General features: G+C 37.1%; 1 long non-coding RNA gene across 1 annotated transcript in view; it reads right to left on the bottom strand.

The window, feature by feature from the left end:
• LOC309497603 overlaps window positions 1–12312 on the bottom strand; it is a 65620-nt gene that overhangs the window by 48825 nt on the left and 4483 nt on the right. Inside the window, exon 3 of the long non-coding RNA XR_014205627.1 lies at window positions 9502–9571. This is a non-coding gene — a long non-coding RNA (uncharacterized lncRNA). The remainder of the gene's footprint in view (window positions 1–9501; window positions 9572–12312) is intronic.

Here is a 12312-nt window from a genome sequence, read left to right as displayed (position 1 = left end):
TGGCAAAACTCAGGGACCACACTAACTGCAGCTAATGCTATACTTCTCTATGCAAAAAATACAAAAATAAAGCACTACAGTGCAAAGTACTAAAGACTTTAAAACGTCTATATTTTCAACACCTAAAATGAATAGCTTTGGGAAAGTTTACTAATACGCAGACTGTTCTTTTCTGGTTTAAATGAAAAATGAAACTGAGAAAATGAAAAAACTATGGTCTCAGACTTTCGACCCCTATTGTATTTTCATGGGTGTGATGAGAAATCAATTTTAGGAGGTATGGGTTGTGTCTTCTGTAGGTGTGTTCTCCACAGCTGTGCATGCTGTCTACAGGTCAAAGGTCAGATATAGCAGGCCCACTAAAAGACAAGATAGTAGACTGCCCACAGATGTCCAACAGCAGCACACATTTGCACAGTGTCCCGCAAGAGAAACACCCCTTCACTCCATTTGGCACCTCCCTTCCAGAGAGAGATGAGGCACCATTCACACCCTGGAGAATGTTAATTTATAAGTAAATAAAAGCAAAACTAAGAACATTCTACACAGCCCTTTTCATATATCATCTTAATTTTTCACACACACAGAGAATAAAATGGTGCATGCCAACTCTCTGTAAAACATTTCAACAATAATTACTTCTATTATTTGCTAAATACATTTTTGGTTGTTATTTGGGCCAAGTAAAAATGCCTGAGATTATGAAATCAACACAGAGTTCCGAGACCCAGTGAATGAAATTGTGCACGCATTTTAGTGAAGCATATCAGGTGTTCCTGTGTAGCATAAGCGCTCCCTTGTGGCAATCACAAAACTCGCAAAAGTGATGAACTTGGCCCAGTGCTTTGTCATCAAATCTGCACTTTTGGGTTTACTTTCTTTTCGTTAAGAGCCAGACACAATTTGTTTAGCTGATATTACACAGAAGCAGTTTCTGTGGAAAACAGCTTACTGTAATTGGACGGCCGTCAGGCTGTGTGAGGTTCTGTGCTAATGCCATGAGGTTCGAGTCACGGCTTGGAGAGGGTACCTGTTAGTTGTAATTACCCTTAAAATGCACAGCTGGATTTAAATGGCAGTAAAACAGCAACAAACAGGTGTGAGGGCTGTTAAGGTCTGCTTCCAAGTCAGTCACACAAAACACACCAGGCCAATAAAGTCGCAACCTCACACCAAGGTGTACACGCATGCCTCTGAGATTGGAACTCAGTTACGGTGCAATCACGATCCCTGCAGCTGGCAACAAGTGGTTCCTTTAGACTGTAGACTAAACAAATACCAGTGTCAAAAGACGCTCTGGATGTGACTGGGCTTCCTCAGTGGAAACTGAACCAAGAGGGAAGGACTGACAGAGCTGGAAACAAGTGAAGGAGATGGCGTGTTTGTAGAAGTGTTTGGACCTGGCTGGCCGCTGGACATTTTTCTGAATGAAAGAGACGACTTTTAAAAATCGCACCTCCCTCCACGGGCCTCAGATGCGTAGCTTCCCGAAAATGTGAAACGTTCCAATAAACTGATGCCTCACCCTGTAGGAATCCCTCCAAAAAACACACTGCGCAGGTGCATCTGCACTGAAGTTCACAAATAAATTATTTCACTCTTGATCGTTACGAAGTCAGAAGACTATTAGCGTTCCAGAGTGGTGGAAATATTCATGAGTTTTCCCCATCTTCAGATAATAAATCCCCAAGAAGAGTACAATCTAGTGCTAATACATAAATCAGCCTAAATTACCTTGACCCAACTACAAAAAGCTGTACGTAAACTATTGTTGACATTGTCATTCATTGGTGCCAAAGAATGATATTTTGCCTTAGTAAAGGTATAGAATACTCTTAAAAATAAAGGTTGAGGGGTTTTCAGAGTAATAACTATTCTGAGTTTGCTAAAGAACCTTTCAGTGAACAGTTCTTAAAAGAACTCTTAGAGTGAAGAACCTTTCTCCACTACAAAGAACCTTTTGAGGAATGGAAAGGTTATTCATGAAACTATACAATGTAAAAACATGCAAGTTACCTTACAATCTATGTATGGTGAAAAACTGTTTAACAAACGCATTACACGCATAAAATACCATCAAATCTATGGTTTTTGCGAAGTAAAAACTATGACTAACCATATTATTTATGGTAAAAAATAAATAAATAAAAAACAGTAAAAGGACATTCCCAGAAGTCCCTGCTTAACACATACGATTACACTTTCTTCAAATAATTTTGTTTTTTGTCTTCTCATCTTTGCTATTAGTAACGTTCATTAGTGTGTGTGGTTTTTTTGTAACATTTTATGTTATTTAGTTAATGTTTATTGCATTATTTTAGTGTAGCATTAACCTGATTATGTTTTGTCTGTGTGTATGACCTACACCTATATGAGTATGAGTCTATATATGAGTATTGGCCATGTTTTATGGAAAGGCCACTTGAACTCTGATTCATCTTGTGGCTTTCTATTGTGCCACCTGCATTCTTGTGGTGGTTAGGGATACATTTTAAGAAAAAATGGCAGATTTTGGTAGTTAAAGTCATTATATTAACGTTATGTCACTTAAAGAAATGTATGGTTATAAGTTAATATACAGGCATCCTTTAAAACTGGAAACATTGTCACAGTATGTTTTTACGGTGAATATTTACAGTTTTTTACCGTAAATTTAATGGGTGTAGATTCCAATATAGGACAACACAAAATATACCTCTGACAAATGTTTCATCTGTTTTTGTCCATACGATCGCATCTTGATTTCCTCATTTGTAAGTGGCTTAATGTAATTAGTAAGTGCTAAATGAAATGTAAATAGACCCCACTGATTTTCATTGTATGGACAAAAAAGAAAAAAGACGACACATTTCCAAAATATCTTTTGTGTTCCATAAAAAAAAAAAAAAGAAGTAAAACAGGTTTGTAACGACATAACGGTGAGAATATTTATTTTTGGGTGAACTATTATTTAAATGTTTGAGTTAAAGAAAGAGTCTGGGGTAACAAACAGAACAATTTCCTACATCTGTTTTCACAGCTATATACTATTTTCCATAATGAGATTATATGTCCAAAACAAATGAGGCTGAATGCTTCTGAGCTATTCCACCATATTTATCAATGATATTTTAAAGAAATGGACGTAACTTGATATCTCCCTGGTTTAAGTCACAAACACTCACCACCTGCTGAGGCTGGGGAGAGGGGCGGCTGGAACCTCGGTGCAAATCAATCAGCAGGCTAGTTCAGACGAGGACACTGGCAAACGCTCCTCAGGAGCTTGCGTGTCGAGAGGCCTGGCGTGAACTGTGGAACCATAGCTCGCTGCCAGCCCTCTCCATAACTAAAGCTGATTTAGACTGAGGGCCTAGAACGGGATTAGGTTTCATCCTCTGTCATGCATTTTCATAGTGATGTTTTGAGTCCTGCGGCACTCTTTGATTCGGCCAAAAAAAGCCTGTTTTTTTTTGTCTGAATCTATGTAACGTAAGATGAAGAGCACAGCAGGATGAAATGCAGTCCTCTCGATTTCAGTCTTTCCCTCCAAACACTAAGAAAAACAAATCTAATGTTCACTAAACTGACCTTGGTGTTATTTAGTACGGTAAACGCTCTCCTTCGCGTTTCCAATTTGTTATTCCTAAGCGAGCCACTCGAGATTATATAAATGGACAAGTCAAGAGAGGCATGGGGATATATATATATATGCAATGGGGGAATGCTTTTTCACTGTTACATCATGATTTACATACTGAATAAATAAAAAATATCTCTCCTGCTTCAAGTATGAGGCTGTGTCCCAAAGAGCCTTTCAAAGATTTTACAGTGAGTGCAAAATATTATGAAATGTGTTAAATAAAAGAAATGCAATAAAAAGGAAGTTTTGCAAAAGCCTTCGTGCTCCCTACAGCCTAGTAAACATCTAATGCCAGCTTGCAATGTTCTGACAGAACAGGGAACTTAAATACACATGCCTAGTCTAATTTAATTTGAAGGGATATTCAAAACATGGGTCAATGACAAATAAGGCCGTCCAAGATAAAGAAAATAAAATTTTCTAATTTCTAGTTTATAGCAATGTAGTTTGGATTCATGTTGGTTTCGTGTGGTTCAAAAAAAAAAAAAAAAAAGTTTCAATTTAATGACTCTAAAAATGTCATGTGATGTAACCCTCAAGTAAAAAAGTTATAAGATTTTACATCTTTATCATTTTATAAAAAGTTATTAAATATATTTTCATGGTACAATTTGTATTTGTATTTATATTTTTACAAATACCATAAATTATTATAAAATGTCATTAAATTTTTTGGGGCGGTTTTACCATATGACATTTTATATCCTGAACTAACCGTGAAATAGGCCAAATTGTCTGATATTTTAAGAAACATTGATCTTAAAACAGTATTGATCTTTTTTTTGTAAGAAATTACAAAAAAAAAAAGATTGGAATAAGGTTGTACTTATTAGATCTAGACATAATGCTTATTTAAATCATTGACTCAAATATGAAATTATGTTATGCTCTACATTAATTGTACCCGGGGAGAAGAACATATATCAACAGTTACTTTAAGAGTGATGAAGTGTTTAACTAGCCAGGTTCAACGGGTAAACTAAGGTCTGCCCTTCACACATGAAAGAATCTTAGAACACCAATAAATGACCATTATCTAAAATGTCATATGTTTGACTTAAGTCAAAGCGTCCTTCACAGTTCCACAAAGACGGCTTATCAGTATAAGCCCTTCCACTCTCACTCTCGACAGCTGATCCATAGTAAACAAAGAAAAATGGACCCATGCCAGAGTCGGTCATTATGATCTTGTCTTCCTGACCTAGAGTTTACATGGCTTGGCCCGGTGAGCTGGATTTCCAATTAAAAACTGGAATTCTCATGGTAGGAATTTGTGGTAGAAAAGATTCTAAATTCTAAATTACATGAAATGAAAACCATTTTAACAGTTGGTCAGATGTTCTTGCTTCCAATGTAGCTCAAGATACTCTTTGGATTATCTCAAATCATGCTGGAGAATATGATCTTCAGGACTTGTGGAGTTCATGAAGCTCGAGTGCTCCTGTCATTAATGCAAAAGTGGGACAAACAAAATATTAAGAGATTAAATACAGACCCTCCAATCACCTGCTAGCCAAACATAACACAATAGCCTGAGTGTGACATCCAACCAAAGTATTTAACATCTCTAATGTCCAAAGTCTTTGTTCCAAAACCTATCATTTCCTTAAATCGAAGCAAAGAGGTAGGCAGGGGTTAAATGAAAAAGCAGCTCTTGTTCAAGCTCCCCCCCCCATCAGCCCTCCACCCCCACCTCGGTTGCACTTGAATCTTTTTGCCACGCGCTCGCGGTTCTTCCCTGCCAACTTTTTTTTTTAGTGCGTTCCTCCTCCTCTCTTTCTCCTTGCCTCAAACCTGTCAAATCCTATAAGCGAAAACATATTGAACGCACACTATTTTCTTTCTTACTCCCCCCTCCCTCCCCCCGTTTTTCACGGGACTGATGGATTTTCAATCTCCGAAACATTTGTCTGCATGACATCACCCCTGGGTTTTAACTGCATTATTTCACCAGATACAGTACTGAGGAGAGAAACACTTTCATTACCTCCATAATTCACTTTGGAAAATGTTCCTCAGACGTCTTCCTTCTCTTTAGTTTAGCTGGTTATTACTACAGGAGCAAACCCCCATCCTTACTTGTCACAATGGCATGCATTTCATTAACTGCCTAATAACAAACTGTGATTACAAAACACTGTGGAGGATGAAATTCCTGAATGCTGACCTTGACAGAACTGCAGTGCATGGTCATCAAATACTACATCACATTTCCTTTTTGAATGGTTAAACACATGAAACTCTACTGAGTAAAATGCATTACCTTTACACTATTTGAGCTATTATTTGAGCAGTTAACACTATACATACATTACCGTTCAAAAGTCTGGGGTCAGTCAGATTTTTTTATTATTCAACAAGGATGCATTAAATTGATCAAAAGTGACAGTTAAGACATTTATTGTTACAAAACACTTCAGGATTTCAAATAAATGCTGTTCTTTTTTGTGTCCACAAAAATATTAAGTAGCACAACTGTTTTCAACATTGATAAGAAATGTTTATCAGCATATTAGAATGATTTATGTAGGATCATGTGACACTAAAGACTGGAGTAATAATGCTGAAAATTCAGGAATCCATCACAGGTGGTATTTTTACTATATTTTTAATCAAATAAATGCATTCTTGGTGAGTACAATAGATGAGATGTTTCAAAAACATCAAAACATATTACAGACCCCAAACTTCTGAACAGTATAGTTGTAATTAAAAGTATTCAACCCCCATTGCAAATCAGATTTATTGGCAACATTTACAGACTTTCAGCTGTTTGCAATGAACAAATCAAACAAAAGTAATTGAAATAGCTCAACACAACAAATGTTTCAAGTAGTTTCTGCAAATTCAACTGAAAATGCAACTTTTAATGACTTCCGCAGTCTCAAAATTATTCAATAGAATCCCTCACAACAGCACAAATCTGCAAGACAGGTGCTGTCTCAAGCACACCGGATGCAACTAATCAAGGGCTTCATTAGTTGCACCAGGTGTGCTTGAGCTAGAACACGACATATCTGAACTGGCTAGGTTTGTTGAGTCACGTTTGACTGCATGTTAGAAATATGGCTAAGTCAAAAGAATGGTCCAAAAAAGTTAAGAGATCTCATCGCCCTTCACAAGGAACCGGATACAAAAAGATAAATGTTACTAGAGACACCATTGGAAGCATAGTTCGCAAGTTCAAGGTTAAAGGAACAGTGGTCACACTAATGGATGGGGCAGAAAAACTACACTACTGGATGGGGCAGAAAAAGGAAGCTATCAACAACTGCAACCAGATTTCTGAGAAGGTAACAGAAAAACCCTTGAGTGACTGCAAAAGACCTGCAGCAAGACTTGGTGGCAACAGGCACTGAGGTTTCAGCTTGCACAGGTTTAGGTGCATACTAAACGCATGCCAGAACTCCAAGATGGTCTGTGGAGCGGTGAAACAAAACTAGAACTTTTCGGCCCTATGGATCAGCGGTATTGTCTGGAGGAAGAAGAATGAAGCATATGCTGAAAATAACTCTCCGTCTACAGTTAAGCATGGTGGAGCTTGGTGATGCTCTGGGGCTGCTTTGCATCCTCTGGCACTGGAAAACTGCAGCGTGTGGAAGGCAAGATGGATTCATTGAAGTATCAGGAAATCCTAGGAGAAAACATCATGCCGTCAGTGAAGAAGCTAAAGCTCGGACGTCATTGGACCTTTCAACAGGACAATGATCCAAAGCATACCTCAAATTCCACCAAGGCTTGGTTGCAAAAGAAGTCAAGGAAGATTCTACAGTGGCCATCACAGTCACCTGACTTGAACCCCATAGAAAATCTCTGGTGGGATTTGAAGAAGGCGGTTGCAGCACACAAACCAAGAATATTACTGAACAGGAGGCCATTGCCCATGAATAATTGAATAATTTTATGAATGCCGAAGTCATTAAAAGTTGCATTTTCAGTTGAATTTGGGGAAACCACTTGAAATGTTTGTTCTGTTGAGCTATTTCAATTACTTTTGTTTGATTTGTTCATTGCAAACAGCTGAAAGTCTGTACATTTTGCAAATAAACCTAATTTGTAATGGGGGCTGAATGATTTCGAGAATGTATTTACATATATATTTACACACACACACACACACTGATCAGCCACCACATTAAAGCCACTGACAGGTGAAGTGAATAACAAATTATATCATTACAATGGCAGTTCATGCAGCTCGAGTGCTGCTCAAAATGCAGTAAAACTTAAGGCTGCTCATAATAGAAAGGTGTCAGAACACTCAGTGGATCAAGGGGTGGGATATATTTGGCAGGAATTAAATAGTCCGTTCTTGAATTTTATGTAAGAAACAGGAAAAATGGGCAAGTGAATAGATCTGAGTGACTTTGACAAGGACCAAACAGTGATGGCTAGAAGACTGGGTCAGAGCATCTCCAAAACAGCAAGTCTAGTGGGGTGTTCCTGGTATGCTGTGGTTAGTACATATCAAAAGTGGTACAAGAAAGGACAAGTGGTAAACCGGCATCAAGAGTCACGGGCACCCAAAGGTCATTGATGATTGTGCGGAAAGAAGGCTACCCCGTCTGGTCCGTTCACACAGAAGAGCTACTGTAGCTCAAATTGCTAAAAAACTGTAGGCTGAGGTTGAGGAACATGAGAACATGAGTGTTCCCTTGGCCTCCAATTTCCCCAGATCTCAATCCTATTGAAAACATCTATGGGATATGCTGGACCAACAAATCCAATCCATGGAGGCAACCTGCAGGACTCAAAGAATCTGCTGCTAATGTCTCAGTGCCAGATACTGTACCACAGGACACACAGCCCCTTTCACACAGCGCTTTGAACCCGGCAAATTGCCGGCAAATTGCAAGAGCGCCTTCTGTGTGAACGCAAACTCGACCCGGGATTTATGCCGGGATCGATGCCGGGTCGGGACCTAGTAACATTGCCGTGTTCAGTCCCGGAACGCGCGCTGTGTGAACAAAAGCCGTAATAATGCCGTGTCGTAGTGATGACGCTGAAGCCGGGCTCGTTCTCCAGCTGTGAAACGGTACGTAATGCGCAAGTTTATGATCGAATCAGAGAAACAAATGCACAGGCGTGGTTTCTCGAGAGAGAGATCGCAGCTCATAAGCAAACTTAAGACGCTGCTGAGATTACAAGTCACATCGATGTCACGTGTCTTTACGGCATTTTTACGGGTTGTGTGTGAACGCACTCTCTGATTCCGGAAAATCACTGGCAGTGTGAATGACCAAAATCAAACGAACCCGGGTCAAATCCCGGGTCACTTTATCCGTGTATTTTCCGGAATCTCTGTGTGAAAGGGGCTATTCAAATGTCTCGTGGAGTCCATGCCTCGACGCAACAGAGCATAAGTGGCATAAGCATAAGCATGTGTTTTAACAGCATAAGTGGGATCTACACTATATTAGGAAGGTGGTTTTAATGTTGTGGATGATTGTTCATAAAATATATTTTATTGATAGCTATAATATATTAATTTATTTTCATTTTAACCTCTTTTCCACTGCCGCAACTATTTTAAACTAAATTTAAAAAAATTAAACAAACTGTTGATATTGTTATAAAACTTTTTTAATTTTTAATAGAATTATTAGAGGACTAATTTATATCATCAATATGCTATAGTTATATTTTTAGATGATATACATTTTCTTTACATCAATATTCACACAGAGTGTCAGAAAATAATTAGAGATTACAAAAGGTGGCTTTAGCAGCCATTGTGTTGCGTCTCACCAGCTGACAGCCTTACACTGAACCCAATGCGGATGAGGGTACACTGAAAGCATGCTTACAAAGAGAGTCATCAAGGCAAAGGCTATGCCTACCAGACTCTCTTCCAGCTTGCATGGGAGTGTAGGTGACTTTACCTTCTTTCATCAGCCCCAGAATTCACAGACGACGGCAATTAGAGATGTTGTTCTGGCCTCATTTGCAGTTCTGGAAACCAAACGTAAAAGAAATGAGCTGTTATACTTTCACACATCACAGAAATACATTTGGTACAAGCAAATTATTCCTGCAAAAAGAATTTGTTTAACTTTCAAGGAAGCAAGCGTTCGATTTTAAGGCTTGTTACTGTGCAAAAGGTCCCTCGCCTGTAGAAATCACTGTAAACAGTTCTGGTGAATAATTACTGTTTTATCAGTTTTGAAAAACACATCTGATTGGCTCACGGATGTGGGATGCCAGCAGACACAACACACAGCAGACTCAAGGTAAGCACATCTTACCCCGGCATGTGCGGTGGTTTATTAGAGGGAAGGCAAAAAGCATGCTGAGAGATGTGTCAGGTCTGGAAAAGCCAGATAGAGCCAAGCAACGCCCGCTGATGACAGACAGCCTCACGAGTACTGATGTCTACAGCACCATGGGCAGATGAGGCCACTTGTAAAGAATTAAAGAGCAAACAAACATAAGTTAATAAGCCTGTAAAATGACTGCTAATCCTACATTAAAAGGTAATGAGTGACTATTGGATCTGATAAAGGGCTGCTTTAAATGGGATTTGGTCATTGTTACATTACTGGTACGGTTTTTATTCTCTAAGCCAAAAATTACGGCAGCCCTAACCGCCACAGCAAATGTGGGAAAACAATGCGTTGACAACAGTTAACATCAGTCATCATCAGGTGCCATGTAGTCTGGTGTGTCACAAATATTTAAAACCTCCTCTGAATCATTTGGTCACCGTTTTGTTGAAACTAGCTCGTTGTTGAAATAACTCGTTGGGACTAATCTCTCTGGGTGCCAGACAACCCTGCAGTCAACCTGTCTGATGGTAATAGCACTGCACTGTGGGTCACAAACCATTTTAGTCAATTGTTTTTTATAATTGAGAAGATGAGAAAAGCATATGGCCATTTTAAGAGACTGCAATTGTCACTCATAAAGCTTTATAATCTATCAGGCATTGTAAAGCAATCAGAGAGGCTGGGAGTGAATTCACAGGTCTGTCTTATTCACTCGTTTATAAATAACCCTAGAAGACTCCCATGAAGTATAATGAATGAGTGTCATGACACAGATGAGCCTAAAGCTTTACAGCTAAAAATGAATGCTAGTGTGTAAACCATACGACAAAAAAACAATTTTTTCAAAAATGTTTGCTATCATTGTTTGGATAAGCAGGAAGTCCCATCCTAAACTTACACCACTGGTTGAACCTGAAGTTGACATGAACAAGGTGCGCTCAGTATTTTTGGTAACCCTTTGCTAAAAGTCTTTATGCAATGCATTATAAAAGTATTTCGTTTTCATAAAAGTATTTCATTTGTATTAATTTCCCCTTATAATGCATTGTATGGTCTCATGAATAATTGTAACCACAGTTATAATACATTATAATACTTAAGTTACACCTTTAGAAAGTATAATGCACTAAAACACATGACAATCAACCAATTTCCGGAGTAAGCAAATATTACTTTTGGCTACAATTATTTATAAAAATTATAATGCATTAATGTATATATAAATACTTGTATAAATACATTTATAATGCATTATGCATAAAGGCTTTTATTAAATTGTTACTGTATTTTTTGCAAAGAAATGAATAATAATGATAGATATTACATTTAAATGGTAATTAAGAGCGATTTAAATAACATTCTGGACAATATGAACATGCTTATATTTATTTACATATTATGGATGGTAAATTTATAAGTAGAAAATATAAAAACAATTATAATAATAATTTGTCAAAATTAATGAAAAGTAACACTAAATAAATCACTAAATACAATAAAAATCATTACAATAAAAACATTATAAGGTGCGGTTTAAAAATGCATAATCTTTTTGAGATTTGCAAAAGATTAGATGTAACAGTGCTAATAAATTATAAGTGATTTTAAAGAGTAACTTAAGTTAGTGTTAAATGACACAAAAGGTATTCTAAATGTGAAAAAAGGGAAATGAGCAGCACGCACAATTAAATATGCAATATCCATTGTTGTTATAATTATCTAAGACTATTATAATACTTAATATAGTAATATTAGTTAACATTAGATGAAAAATAAGAATGTTAACCAAATTAACTGAAATAAGTTGAAGTTGAAGTATTAAAATGACTAAAACTAGAACTGAAACAAAAATTAAAGAAATAATACAAATGGCATAACAGTTACTAAACTCATAACAATTAATAAAAGTTCAACTTAAACTAAAAAGTTAAACTAAAATTCTAATGAAAAGTGAAAATATAAAAATAAAAGCTATTTAAAAAAATGAAAACATACTGTAATAATATATAAATAATACTAAAATAATACCAACAATATCGGCCGATAACGATTAAAAAAACAACAACTAATTTCAGCTGGTAACAGATTGATATATCGTTAGCCTCATAGCATAACTGCCCAAGTAATTTTTTTATTAATTATTTCTTAGGCAATTATGCTATGAGGCTAACGATATTGTACTTCTCTAGTAGTCAAGTTAAAAATTATGCACACTTACAGTATTATCAGTGGCTGAAAAAAAAGCTGTTTTATTTTACATGGAGCTGAAGACCACAAATATTTAAGATCACATGACTAGCAAAAACATTTGAAAAATACTGAGTGCACTTTTACCATTTTACCGTGCACAAAAACAGCATTGAAAATGTGTTGTGAGCGTCACTCTCAAAAGAGGTGGTGGATGCATCTCATCTGACATCTTCAGAC

This window comes from Leuciscus leuciscus (genome assembly GCF_965113295.1).
Source record: "Leuciscus leuciscus genome assembly, chromosome: 4".
NCBI lineage: Eukaryota > Metazoa > Chordata > Actinopteri > Cypriniformes > Leuciscidae > Leuciscus > Leuciscus leuciscus.
Note: the sequence above shows the minus strand (reverse complement) of the source record. Positions and strands in the feature narration are given on the sequence as shown.